The sequence below is a fragment of the Artibeus jamaicensis genome, unplaced genomic scaffold, assembly GCF_021234435.1.
Source record: "Artibeus jamaicensis isolate MK-2021 breed Jamaican fruit bat unplaced genomic scaffold, CSHL_Jam_final contig_1016, whole genome shotgun sequence".
Classification (NCBI taxonomy): domain Eukaryota; kingdom Metazoa; phylum Chordata; class Mammalia; order Chiroptera; family Phyllostomidae; genus Artibeus; species Artibeus jamaicensis.
The window spans coordinates 306,941-319,024 of NW_026521195.1; the positions used below are offsets into that span (position 1 = coordinate 306,941).

The following is a 12,084-nucleotide window of genomic DNA, read 5'->3' on the forward strand; positions in this document are numbered from 1 at the left end:
GGCACAGCGTGGGTTCCAAGGCCCCCGTCCCCACTCCCGGCAACTCTCTGTCCAAGGGACGCTCTTCTGCCTTGAGAAGAGGAAAGCGTGGCAGCTCTCGCCAGGGCTCCTGCTCTCTCAGCAGCCACTTGCCACCGACTTCAATAATGTGACAACATGACACGTGGCTCTTTCCCAAGAACGAGCCGCGGGCCAGGTCCCCACGTCAGTCAGGTGCGCACCGGGGCCCTCCTCTGACACAAGACGCCAGCAACAAGCCGAGGTGGCCAGGGGGGCGTCTGGACACCCTGAGGACGTGGCTGGCACCTCGCTCTCTTCCGGGAAAGAGCAGCTTCCAGCAGGCTGCCCCTGGCCACGTGCCAGTCTCCTGCCCTGGGGGGAGGGAGGGAGGCTCCGAGGGGTGTCTCGCCCAAGGTCGTGCAGCTCCTTCCAAAGCGCTTATCACAAGCAGGCCGGCGCAGCCTTGGTCCTCGTCCTTGGAAGAGCTCAGATGTGGGTGAGGACAGATGGGGCGCCCTGCGCCCGGCCCGACCCCAACCCTGTCAGAAGAGGCAGGACAGGCTCCCCGAGTGGGGGGCAGGCAGGGTGGCCTGGGGACGCGGTGCTCGGGGCCCCACCCACCCTGGGCCAGCTCTAGCCCCCAGCCTGCCCCAGAGGCCCATGTTGGGGACGTGTGTTCATGTGACACAAGGGACTCTGGTACACGTTCGGCCGTCCTTCGTTCAGTTGTACGTGTGTTTCTGGCAGAAAACAGAAAGCTGTAAAAGCTGTAAAAACTGTCTCTCACACGTGACCTACACGCTGGATGATGCTGATGTACTCATATTTTTAAAGATTTCACTTATTTATTATTTATTTTTTAGAGAGAGGGAGGGAGAGACAAAGAGGGGGAAGAAACATCAATGTGTGGTTGCCTCTTGCGCGCCCCCTACTGGGGACCTGGCCTGCAACCCAGGTGTGTGCCCTGACTGGGAATCAAATGCTCGACCCTTTGGTTTGCTGGCTGGTGTTCAATACATTGAGCCCCAGCGGCCAGGACGGATGATTCTGATTTAAACAGGGGTGGGGAGGCGTAAACCCACAGAAGTGCCTTCTGTTGTTGCCACACTTCTTGCCCGAAGGTTTCATCCCCATAATCTAGTTGAGTCCCCGCCTCACGGGGGGCACGGCCAGAGGTCTCTGAGGGGCCCTGGAAGCAGCCAGGGCTGCTGTAAAAACTGGGGCACAGACGCTGCCGCCTATTCTAGAAAATGAGGCCCAGGTGCCTGTGATGGACGGAGGAGGGAGGACCACTGTGAGGACGGCCCTGCCCACGCCCTCCACACTTGAGAGCTTCTGCGGAGGCCCCGTGGGCGGGAGCCCTGGTCCGGTGCGTCCAGGTGGGGGGAGGGCTGCTGGCTGGCGGTCCCAGCTGGCAACTGGGAACACATTCTCACGGGTAAAAATTAACCAGCGGCCTCCAGGTCGGCCTCGGCCCCGCCCTCCGAGCCGCCCGGCCAGCGCTCTGGGTCTCCCTCCCAGGACAGGCCTTCCTGGCCACGTCGCCATGTCACCAGGGCCAAAGCAGAGCACGCGGGTCCATCTCCCCGAAAAGTGACAAAGGAGCCCCAAAGAATGGTTTTCACAGATCACAGCCTCTGGCACCAACTCCCAGACTGAACCTTTTATACAAATTAAAACCAGTCTCCAGAAACCAAATCAGGCCCTTTTAATTGAAAATAAAACTGAGCAGCCCCAAAGGCTCTCTCTCTCTCTTCTTTAAATGAAAGACACTCTTCCTGCTTTCTCTTTGCGTCAGCCACTGAGTTTACACAATCTGTCCAAACAGCCGGGGGACACGCTCCCTCTTCCTTCTCACAGGCCCCGCCCTGTGTCCTTCTCACAGGGACACAGGGTGGACGGGACTGGATCTGATGGCCACAGGCTTTCTCAGTTGCACTGGGCCATGTGTGGCAAGGGCCTTCAAGAAGCCTGTGTTCACTTCTAGGCACAAACCCAGGGATTCCAGTGGCAGCAGCCAAAACGGGGAAGCTGCCCAGGTGCCTGCCAGCACGTGGACGGGCAAACACCTGCGGTCTACACGCACAGTGGAACAGCACACAGCCCTGAAGAGGAAGGTGATCCTGACACTGGCTGCCACCTGGATGGGCCCTGGGGACACCATGCTGAGTCACATAAGCCAGACACAGAAGGTGCTGCAGGGTGATGAGCTTGGTGGAGGGACATGGTGACGGCCGCACAGCAGTGCAAACGTGCTTGGTGCCACCAAGCCATGCGTTTGGAAATGATCAGAAAAGTGAATCTGTCCCGCGGGTGTTACCACAATCAAAGTTAGTGCTCTTTGACCTTGAGCAGCCTCCAAAGTCCCTGCGAGGATGCAACCAGTCAGGCTCTTGCCCCACGATGGACGCGAGGGGCTGCACAAGCTGCGGTGACTGGAGGACAGATCGTCGCCGTGCACCAGACTGTCCACGCACAGGGTACTGGGCTGCCGTTGCCGGGGTGTGAGCACAGCCGTTCCTGGCGGGGAAAGGCTTTCACTGCCCTGCCGACATGACGCCAATGTGCAGGACACAGGGGCACGCCTCTGACCTCAGCTTCGTCGACTGCAAAAGCACACCTCGTGCCCGGCACGCCGCAGTGGCACCACAGCCTCTTCGCGGGGAGGTGGAGACACCTCGGCCGCGTCCTGAGTGTTTCTCTACCTTTTCCGAGACTACAGCGAGCACCTCTTAATTATGAATCCCTCTGGGGAAAATGGAGAAGCGCAGATGGGTCCATTAGCTGAGGATCTTCTGCTGCCCCTCAGCCATGCAGGTGACGAAGGCCACCTCTGGCACCCCAGGGCAGCTGAAGTGGGGACATGCCTGTCCTGGATCACGCCCGGGCCCACTGTCCCCAGGTCCTCCTCCTGCTGTCTTGCAGGCTTGCCCATGGGTCCCAGACAGAACAGAAGTGACGCTCCAAGAGGAGCCCAGGCTGTGGAGATGCAGCAGGACCCAGCAAGCCGTGGCCCTGGAGCTGCAAGCCCACCCAGCACCCCCATCACACAGAACCACAGCCCACAGGGAGCCCTGGTGTGAGTCGCTGGGAGCCAGCCCTGTCTCCCCGCCATCCCCCTCTGATGCACCCCCTGCAGGTGGGGAACATCCAGGACAGTCAGGGCAATGACCAAGGGTGGCTCTCCCCCAGGTCTGTGGCCTCTGGGGCCCTGCTGTTCCCTCCCATTCGCTGCCTGAACGGCACCTTTGATCTGGCTCCAGCATCGCCCGTGGTGAGGGCTGGGCGCTCGGAAGCCTGGCGAGGGGTGATGGATTACAGGCGGGGAGGGTGCCAGGGCCCAGTCAATGGGGCCCTTTTGTTCCCGGGCTCCAGGAGGAATGTGTGTGTGCTGGCGCCCCCGCAAACAGCCGGGCTCGGCCGCTGGGCGACGCACAGCCAGTTGTGGGCCTGCCCCCTGTGCCCACAGCTGCAGAGAGTGTGAAGACACCCCGCAGGTGTGTCCAGAGCTGTGGGGGAGAAAATCCCTGGGCCCCCCACCGGTGATAGGACGGCCAGTGCAGGCTGCACAGCGGCCTGCGTCTCTGCCATTACTCAGGACCACGTGCCTCTCTCCGTTACACTGGAACCAGTCCACTCTTGTGTCTCCCAGGCCTCACAGACCAGGTCCCATCGCTCGTGACCTGGTTCAGGACGTCCACACCCACGGGCGCGGAGATGCAAGGGATGGAGGTGTGGCCCCTGCAGGAGGCGCCTATAGACACCTTCCAGGCCTGAATGCCAGGCCACTGCAGAGGGCGCATGGAGCGCTGTTCTCTCTTCCAGGAGAAGAGGAAGAGGAAGGCAGGCCGTGACCGCGTGCCAGAATCAGAGCCAGAATTAGAGCTGAGGGAGGAAGGAAGGGGGGCCTTACAGAAAGGCAAGGGCCCTGCCTCCAGGAAGCAGCTGTGACTGGAACCCTGGCCAGCTGTGGCTTTTGTGGCTTCCCTGAGACTGGCCTGCATGCCCAGAAAGGGGCGGGTTGGTGGGAGGACCTTGGAGACCCCTGATCTTGGGAAGAAGCCCCATCACTGCACAGGGACCTGAGTTCCAAATGGGACCCCACTCCTGCTTGCAGACGCGAGCTCCTAGAAACTTAGGGGTGCTCACCCCCTGTGGACCCAGGCCCACCAGCCTGTGACAGAGCAGCTGTTTCGGCTCTGGGCATCTCAGAGCCCAGACAGGAAAGAGACAAAGCCACGTCGTGGAAGCTCAGGGAGCGGACTGGCCACTGTAGCCCCCTAGTCAAAAGAAGGCGTGACTCCTGCAAGGCCAGTGGGCTGGGAGCTGGGGAGATCCTACTGCTCACTCCTACCCTGGGGACGGGCATGTCAAAGCGAAGGTCTGCCTCCCGGAGCGAGGGGGCTCTGAAGAGCACATCTGCTCCTCCATAGCTGGGAGCTAATCCACCGACGGGGTGTCCGTGACCACTGACAGAGGCCCCTTAAATGCGGGTTTTTCATTATTTAGCCCATTTGGAACAAAATACATTATTTCCAGGCCACTGCCTTCTTTCTTTTTAATTAACATAACTCTTTTTAAACGTCTCGGGGTCATCATGATGGCCATCAGCCAACCCCTCAGTGACACTGATGGCTCCTCACAGTGGCCACCTACCTGCCTTCGCTGGCCTCCTCCCTCCCACCCAGCAGGGGCAGCTCGAGTGGGCGTCTGGGACACCAGGCAGGGAATGCTGGGCGGGGCTGTGTCCTGGAGCGCACTGGGACGCTCCTCTCAGAGCCCGGAGCTGTCCCTGCTACGGGGCGCTCTCGGAACACAGTCCCTGCATGCGGAACACTGTCCCGTGGATTCTCGTGTTCTGTGAAGACAGGAGTGGGGCAGAGAGCAGGATGTCACCACCACTGCCCAGAGCTCGCCAGCGGCACCGGCCTGTTCTGAGGACACAACAGGGCAGGAGGCACCAAGCCTGTGCGCCTGGAGAAGTTGGCACCCCCCTTCCCGCGGGCAGTGGCTGCGTTTTGGGGCGGTGGTTGTTACAGCCATGCTGGAGCGGAAATGAAGGCCCTTTTGGAGCGGCAGGCCGGTGCAAACCCCAATCCCGCGTGCGTCCCCAGGATGAAGGGCCATACCTCTCCCCACTCAAGGCTGACAGAAATGCCCACACCTCAGCAGCTGGCACAGCGCACAGACCTGAGAGGACGCCCGAGACAGGTTCTGCACCACGGCGCACAGTTAGCCAGGCACCTACTCACTCAACCACCTGACCAGAACCCCTTCTTCTGGATCAACACAGCAGCCGCAGAGGGCCCCAGTGGGTGGGCCTGGCTCCCCCTCACCAGGACGTCCTGCAGGAAAGGGATGCCGCTCCCCCTGTACGCCTTCCCACCCACGCAGCTCCTGCTGCTTGAGCAGTCCCAGCCACAAACTGGGCTCTCATGGCCCCAGAAAGCCTCTCTCCCCAGGGACTCTCTGCCGGTTCTCTGGCAGGAGAGCCCTGTGCCTCCCCTACCTAGGAGTTCTTGGGCAGGGGCAGGAAGGGAGGGGACAAAACTGCCCCCCCCCCCCCCCCCGCAAGCCCTGGTGGTGTGTGCCCATCTGAGCCTGGAGGGTGGCCGAGGGCTGGTGCAGCCACTCCCTTGCTGGTCCCTCATCTGTAACACAGGTTTTCACCAGCACAGGGTCAGAAATCCCCCCATCTTGGCCTCTCCCTTCACCTGTCTGGCTTCTCACCCCCTCCCCAGGCCTTCCGTGCCCCCACCCCTAACAAGGCCTGCAGTCCAGGAACAGACTTTGACTCCTGTGATCTCTAGTTGCTAGGGTCACATTTGCAAGTGGCTCCATTTGAAACCCTGAGGTGCCAAAGCTACTTAGGGAGAGTCCATCCATTTGCATTGGTGAGCAAGAGATCCCCTGAGGCTGAGCTTCCCTCTCTGCTGGCAGTTTGCAAAGGAGGGATTCCTGCGTGGCTTCCCCAGCTCCACCCCTCCACCTCCCTCAGACAGGCACTTTCTGCGAGCACAGGATCTGCTGCAGCCCAACAGGGGTGGCCTCAGGACTCACGGTCCCCACCCTGGGGGCAGCACCCCGGGCTTCATCCACTCCGCCTGCTACCTCTCATCCTTTGTGTCAGTCTGCACATCTGTAAACTGGGTCTTAACCTGAACTACCCCCCTGTGGTTGTTGTTTGGGTGAAATGAACGTGCAGGCAGAGCGCTGGGTCAGACCCACCCCCCACAAGCCCAGGTCGGGTTATTCCAAGCTCCTGGTTTGTGTCTGAGGCCCCAACTTTCACTGTCACAGAGCAAGGTTACTGTGACATCTTTGAGGTCAGGGGTCTGGGCACCTGCCCATGCCTGGCCAGGCCAGCCCAGCCCAGCCCAGCCCAGCAGGCCACTCACAGAAATGCCTTTCTCAATAGTTGTTGATTGATTTGCAAATTCGACCTCCCAGGGCCCAAAGAGGGAAGGGAAACCGCAAGGAGAAGCAAATCTAGTTCCAAAGGCAGAAGCCAGGGCCCTGCAAGAGGAATATTCACAGACTGAAGCCTGCCTCTGGGGAAGTGCACCGAAGTGTCGCAGAAGCCTGCTCTGGAGGGCATGCAGTGCCAGTGCGTTCCCTCTGTCACACGCACGTTTCAGTTCACTTCAAGTCCTGGGAGAGGTCTTGCCTTCATGTTACAGGGAGTGAAACACACAGGCAAAACTCTGCCAGAAGGTCAAAGCCAGTGCAGGGTTGGGCACCCTGGGTCTGGGGGCTCCTCTGGCGCAGTCACACTTCCCCTGGAGGTGTTCCAAATGGCCCCCTCGCTTTTACGTTCGCCCATGTTAGAGAGCGGGGGTCCCCGTTTGCCCTGACTCGGGAACGGAGGGGGCTCCCGCCCTTCCCGCCACGCACACGGACTTTCAAGTCACTTCCAGCAAAGGAGCCGGCTCGGGCGTCCGCACGGGTGCCCGGGACCCCGTGTCCCTTCCGCCCGCTTGTCAGCGGCGCGGACAGACGCATGCCACAGGTGGCCCGGCGGCCCCCGCCCGCTCACGCGGCCCCAGAAGGCGGGCAGTAGCGGGACCCTGCCTCACGCCCCCCACAGGGAAAGGGGAGGACAGACGCTCCCCGGAGACTGCTGGCACCGAGTAGGAGAGGGTGCCCAGTTCTCCGGGGGGCGGCCCCAGCTCCGACCGCCGCCCTGCGGTCTCGGGACCGACCAGGAGAGTGAAGTCCACCCCGGCGCGCGCGACAGTGCGGCTCTGGCCTGCGCCCGAGACCCGGATCGCGTCCCCTGATCTCCTCCCCTGGCCGCTCCGGCGGGCGCCCCAGAGCCCAACCCTGGCCAAGCAAAGTTCCTGCGCGCCCGGATCCCCCTTCCCGCGCCCCCGGACCCTCTCCCCGAACCCCCGTCCCCGAACCCCGGCCGAGCCCGGTTCCCGGGCGCCAGTATCGCCCTCCCCGATCTCGCTCTCCGCGCCCGAGGCGCAGACGCCGGAGCGGGACCCGAAACAAAGGCGGCGGCAGCTTCGCGCCCCCACTCCCCGCCCAGTACCTGGGCGAGCGGCGGCGCGGTCCGGCGGGGCGATGGCGCAGCAAGCTGGGCGCGGAGCAGCGCGCGGGCGGGCCGTCCTCCTGGCTCGCGGCCGCCGCAGGGCCCCCTCGAGGCGGCGAAGGGCAATCGCGCCGCCCGCGCCGGGCCGGCCGGTCACCTGGCCTCGCCGCCCTAACAATGCGGCCGTTTCGGACGGGCCGAGGCCCCGTGGGCCCCTGGGGCCTCCCCGCGGTGGCCAGGTGGACGGGGGACTAGCAGACCCATGGAGCAGCCGGGCTCCAGGTGTTCACCGGGCTGCGTCCGGGTGGGCGGGCCAGTCCTGGTTTCTACACAACTCTCTCCCTCCCTCCCTCCCTTCCTCCCTTCCTTCCTCCCTCCCTCCTTTCCTGCCTGCCTGCCTCCTTTCCTTCCTGTGCTGCTTGCACTCTCAGGGAGTGAATCCTCCCTGCCCGCCTGCAGCTTCTAGTCCGGTCAAGGCCTTGCACACAGGACACAGCAGGACCAGGACAGCCCAAGATGCTTAGGAGTCCCGCAGGTGTCCCGCCCCCCTGAGGGAGGGAGGCAGGGCAGGACTTCAGAGGTCACCTGGCTCAGTGAAGTGAGCAGGATTCAGGTCGGGAACAGATGGGGAGGAAGCTCCCTGACAGATGGATGCTCTGAGGAGAGGCAGGGGATGCAGCGGCCCCCCGAGACCCAGAGACCCCCACTCACCTCAGCCGGGTTTCCCCACTCCCAAAATCTGGGTAGAGGGCAGCACACTCTCGAAGACCCCCTGCAGAAGGAGACCTGCTCTCCCTCCTACTCAAAGAGCAGCTTTGCCGACACCTGTGGACGCCCGAAGCTCCAAGGACACCCCTGGGTCACAAGGAAGGTGTCTGCAGGAAAGCATGGCACCCTCCCCCCTGCAGACCAGAGCCAGGTCTGCGGCTGCCGCCTGGACAGAGCCCCCCCCCCCAAGGAGATGAGGGGCCTGGATTGTTCAACCATGACTAGCCCCAGTGCAGGGAAGCAGCACCCAACCCACCCCGGCCCTTGGGGTCTGACCCTGTGGTGCCGCCCCTGCAGGGAGAGGGGCTGTCAGGAGCAGCGAAGAACGGGAGCCACCAAGCCACAGCCAAAGGACGTGTTTCCACACAGGGCCTGGGGGTCCTCCCACAGCAGCTTGGCCCAGGCCTGCTCAGCTTCCGCTAGGCCCCTGCAAGGCCCCTTTGGGGAGACAGGGGGCGCCCTGCCAGCACGGGGTAGCGTTATCTTCGACCGGCTCCTCCCCTGCCTGGGCTGGTCATTCATTCCCTGAGGCGAAGGCTTCCGGAGCCCCAGGCTGCAGGCCTGGCCTGCAGACAGACAGCTTGCCGGCAGACAGAGGCCACCAAGGAGGCAGGAAGTCCCAGGAGGGAGCCTCGGGGAGCCACAGCCTGCCGACCCCTCAGTGGGGGTAAGGCTGGTACTTTTTCTGTCCCCTCTTTATTGGCAGGGAAACACTCAGAACCCTAGGCGACTAGCCCAGAGCCCCTCCCTAGGCAGCAGCAGGACCCAAGGACCTAGGACTGTCCGGCCGGCAAGCTCTTGGGCCTTCTGTGGAGCTGCCCTGCACTGCCCACCGACCCTGGACTGACTTGCTTCTGTGGTGAAACACCTCTCGCACTAGGGAGGGGACCTGTGGACCCCAAGCCCACAGCGTCAGCCCGTCTGGTGTGGCAGAGACCACCACAGGGGCTGGGTCCTCTCGGGCTGAATGACCAAGTGCCCTTGAGCTTCGCCAGGTGTTAAATTGATGAGTTTGCTCAAGATCTCACGGCTCGAAAGCTGAGCAGCCTCTCCTAAAATCCCCACCCTTCATTCGCTCACCCGCTGCCAGCCGGTCCTACCTCCCTGCTGTCCCCTGCCGGGCTGGCTGGGCCCCACTGCACCCTCATCTCTGGGATGGCGGCATCTTGGACGCCAGTGCTCACAGTGCGTGTCCTCAAACCCCGAATGTGCCCAGAAGGGAGAAGGCACACTGATGCCAGCCCGAGCGGCGGCCCCCCGCCCCGCAGTCCCCCAAGCGCAGATGCCGCCCCAGAGTGGGAGCTTTCAGGGCCAGGCCCCCCACCTCATAGGCCGCAACTGTGCATTTCCAAGAATTCAAACAAAAACAGGGCACACAGCAATTATCCGAAGGAGGGAAAGCACATTTTTTCCATTCTTACCATCCAAAAATACCTCAAATCCGAAAACAAAAGTCTCACACCAATTTCGCTGAGGGAAAGCAGCCATCCCAGGGCTGCGGGTTGGGGAGGGGCTGGGAAAGACCACCCCCCGCCACCATCACCTTTCCCTCCTCTCCCCTGCTCCCAGGCCCTCTTGGCTCCCCCCGGAGTTCTGAAAGAACTTACTGGAAGCTTGTCCCTGCCATAAAGATGGCCTTGGCAATGGCCAAGTCCTGATGATTCTGCGTCCAGAGGTCAAAGGAAGTGTGTGAGCAATGACATGGATATTTTCCTACTTTTTGTTCCTTGCACTGAAAATTACTTTCCAAAGAGCTGCTTAAAGAGGCAGCAAGAAGCGTAACCAAGGGCGAGTTTCTGGGCTCCAGGATGCTGATGAGCGTGAGCCCCTGTCCTCGTGGTCCCTTGGGACACCTGACCATAGACCGTGCCCAGGGATACAAAAGCCTCTCCTCCTGCCCCAAACGCAGGAGTCCTCGCCTGTCCACATCCCAGAGCCTCCCATCAGTCTGGGCGCCTCAGTCCTCTCTCCCCGAAAGGCCCTGGCACCCTGGCCTCTGCAGAATGGGCCCTGGGGGCCCACAGCCTGGACACAGGTGAGTCTGCGCTGCTGACCGGGTCCTGGGACATGGGTCCTGCGGGAGGGGATGGGTCACACCAAGGGGCTGTGCCGTCCTAGGCCCACGTGGGTCGGTGCTGCATGCCAGCCCGCAGAAGCTGGGGACTTCAGACGAGGCCCCCCCTTCGGCAGCAGTGGCCGTCACCACAGGAGGCTGCTCTCTGAGTCACTGAGAAAAGCATGACAGGGCCGCCCAGGACACACGCAGTGGAGAGAGGAAGGCGTGAGCCCGTCACTGGAACGTCGGCCCCAGAGGGTGTGAGTGCTCCTCGGCCACTGAGAGTCGAGGGTGGACAGGAGGTCCAGGTTCACAGCTGTGAGTGTGTGCAACGTGGAGTTTATTCTTGTACTGCTACTTATTAATTATTGTTATTTACCATAATGTAAACCCTGTATAGCAACATATGACTTTCATCCTGAGGAAATAAAAGGAAAAATACAATCATCTGATCCATTACATTTCCCAAAATGAATCAGTTGATAAGCAGCGTTTTATAATAATAACAGCAATTAAATCACAAGCAAATATATTTCCTTCTGATTCCTTTATCCTGTGTGTGTGTCTAATTGGCAAAACCAACTGGATTAGTGACGTTGGTAAGAATCCGATCCCTGAGGCTGCAGCTGCTTTCTTCTCGTTGAGCTCTGAACCCCAGAACACCCGGGGGGGGGGGCGGTGAGCGGTACCCGCACAGGACGTGATTCCTGCATGGCGCCAGCTCCGGGTCTCCAAAGGCTGGGGTTGCCCCACACAGCCTGTGGGAGGGGCGCACAGTCAGCCCTCGGGCTGCGGACTTGTGTCCAGGACTAGGGGGCTCTGCCGCAGGCTGGGATAGCTGAGAGCTTCGGTCCCCCACCAAGGCCACAAACGAGGGTCTGTTAGCCTTGCCCACCAACCTCGCCCACACCCAGTGTCCCTCCCGATGGCCCACCAGACAGCCGTGCTTCCCCACTGAAGAACAGAAGGATAAAGCCGTCTAGGACAGGGGACCCTGCCGCCATGCACCCACGGACACGTCCCGTGCACACAGCACCCCCTGCAGGGCTTGGACAGAACCGCGTGCTGGAAAGGTGGGCTCCTTGCCCTCACTAAGCCCCTCTGCTTGGCAGGCTGGTGTGGGTGTTTGCAAACCCAGCTGCACCTCAGGCCTGGCCTTCAGAGGGGAGTCGGGGTGAGGAACCAGCCTGCCAACACTGAGGACCCAGCTGGACCTGGGTCGACTGGTTGCACAGAGTCCCGGCCACCAGAGCCATGTGCATCCACGCGTGCAGGGGTGCCTGGAGCTCTGGGTGCGAGCAGCCACGTGGGGGGTGGCAGGGCGCTCACCTGCCAGGAGCCTCATCCAGCACTGCTTTCCCATGCATCCCAGGCACCTTAGGTGCCTCCTGCATCTGCAGCCACATCTGGCTTGTGGCACCAATGAGCAGCTATGAGGGGCAGAGCTGTGCCCCCCAACACCCACATGCTGGGGTCCTGGCCCCCAGGACCACAGGACGTGGTGGTGCCAGAGATGGGTCTTTACAGAGGGGACAAGCATAAGACGAGGCCAGTGGGCTGTCCAGTCTGGTTGGTGTCCGTTAGGAGTAGGAGACTGGGACTTCGATGCACAGCTGAGAGCCACGTGAGGACACAGGGAGCAGACAGCCATCTACACACTGGGCGAGAGTCCTCAGGAGGAACCAGCCTTGTGACACGCTGGCCTCAGACGTCCAGCCTCCAG

At 61.8% G+C, this 12,084-nt stretch overlaps 1 protein-coding gene across 1 annotated transcript in view; it reads right to left on the reverse strand.

Annotated features, from left to right (window-relative positions):
• The window catches only part of TNS3 (tensin 3), a 105,186-nt gene extending 97,501 nt beyond the window's left edge, over positions 1-7,685 (reverse strand). Inside the window, exon 1 of the mRNA XM_053661408.1 lies at positions 7,538-7,685. The gene's annotated coding sequence lies outside the window, so the exon portion shown is untranslated. The remainder of the gene's footprint in view (positions 1-7,537) is intronic.
• Between the last annotated feature and the right edge of the window lie 4,399 nt (positions 7,686-12,084).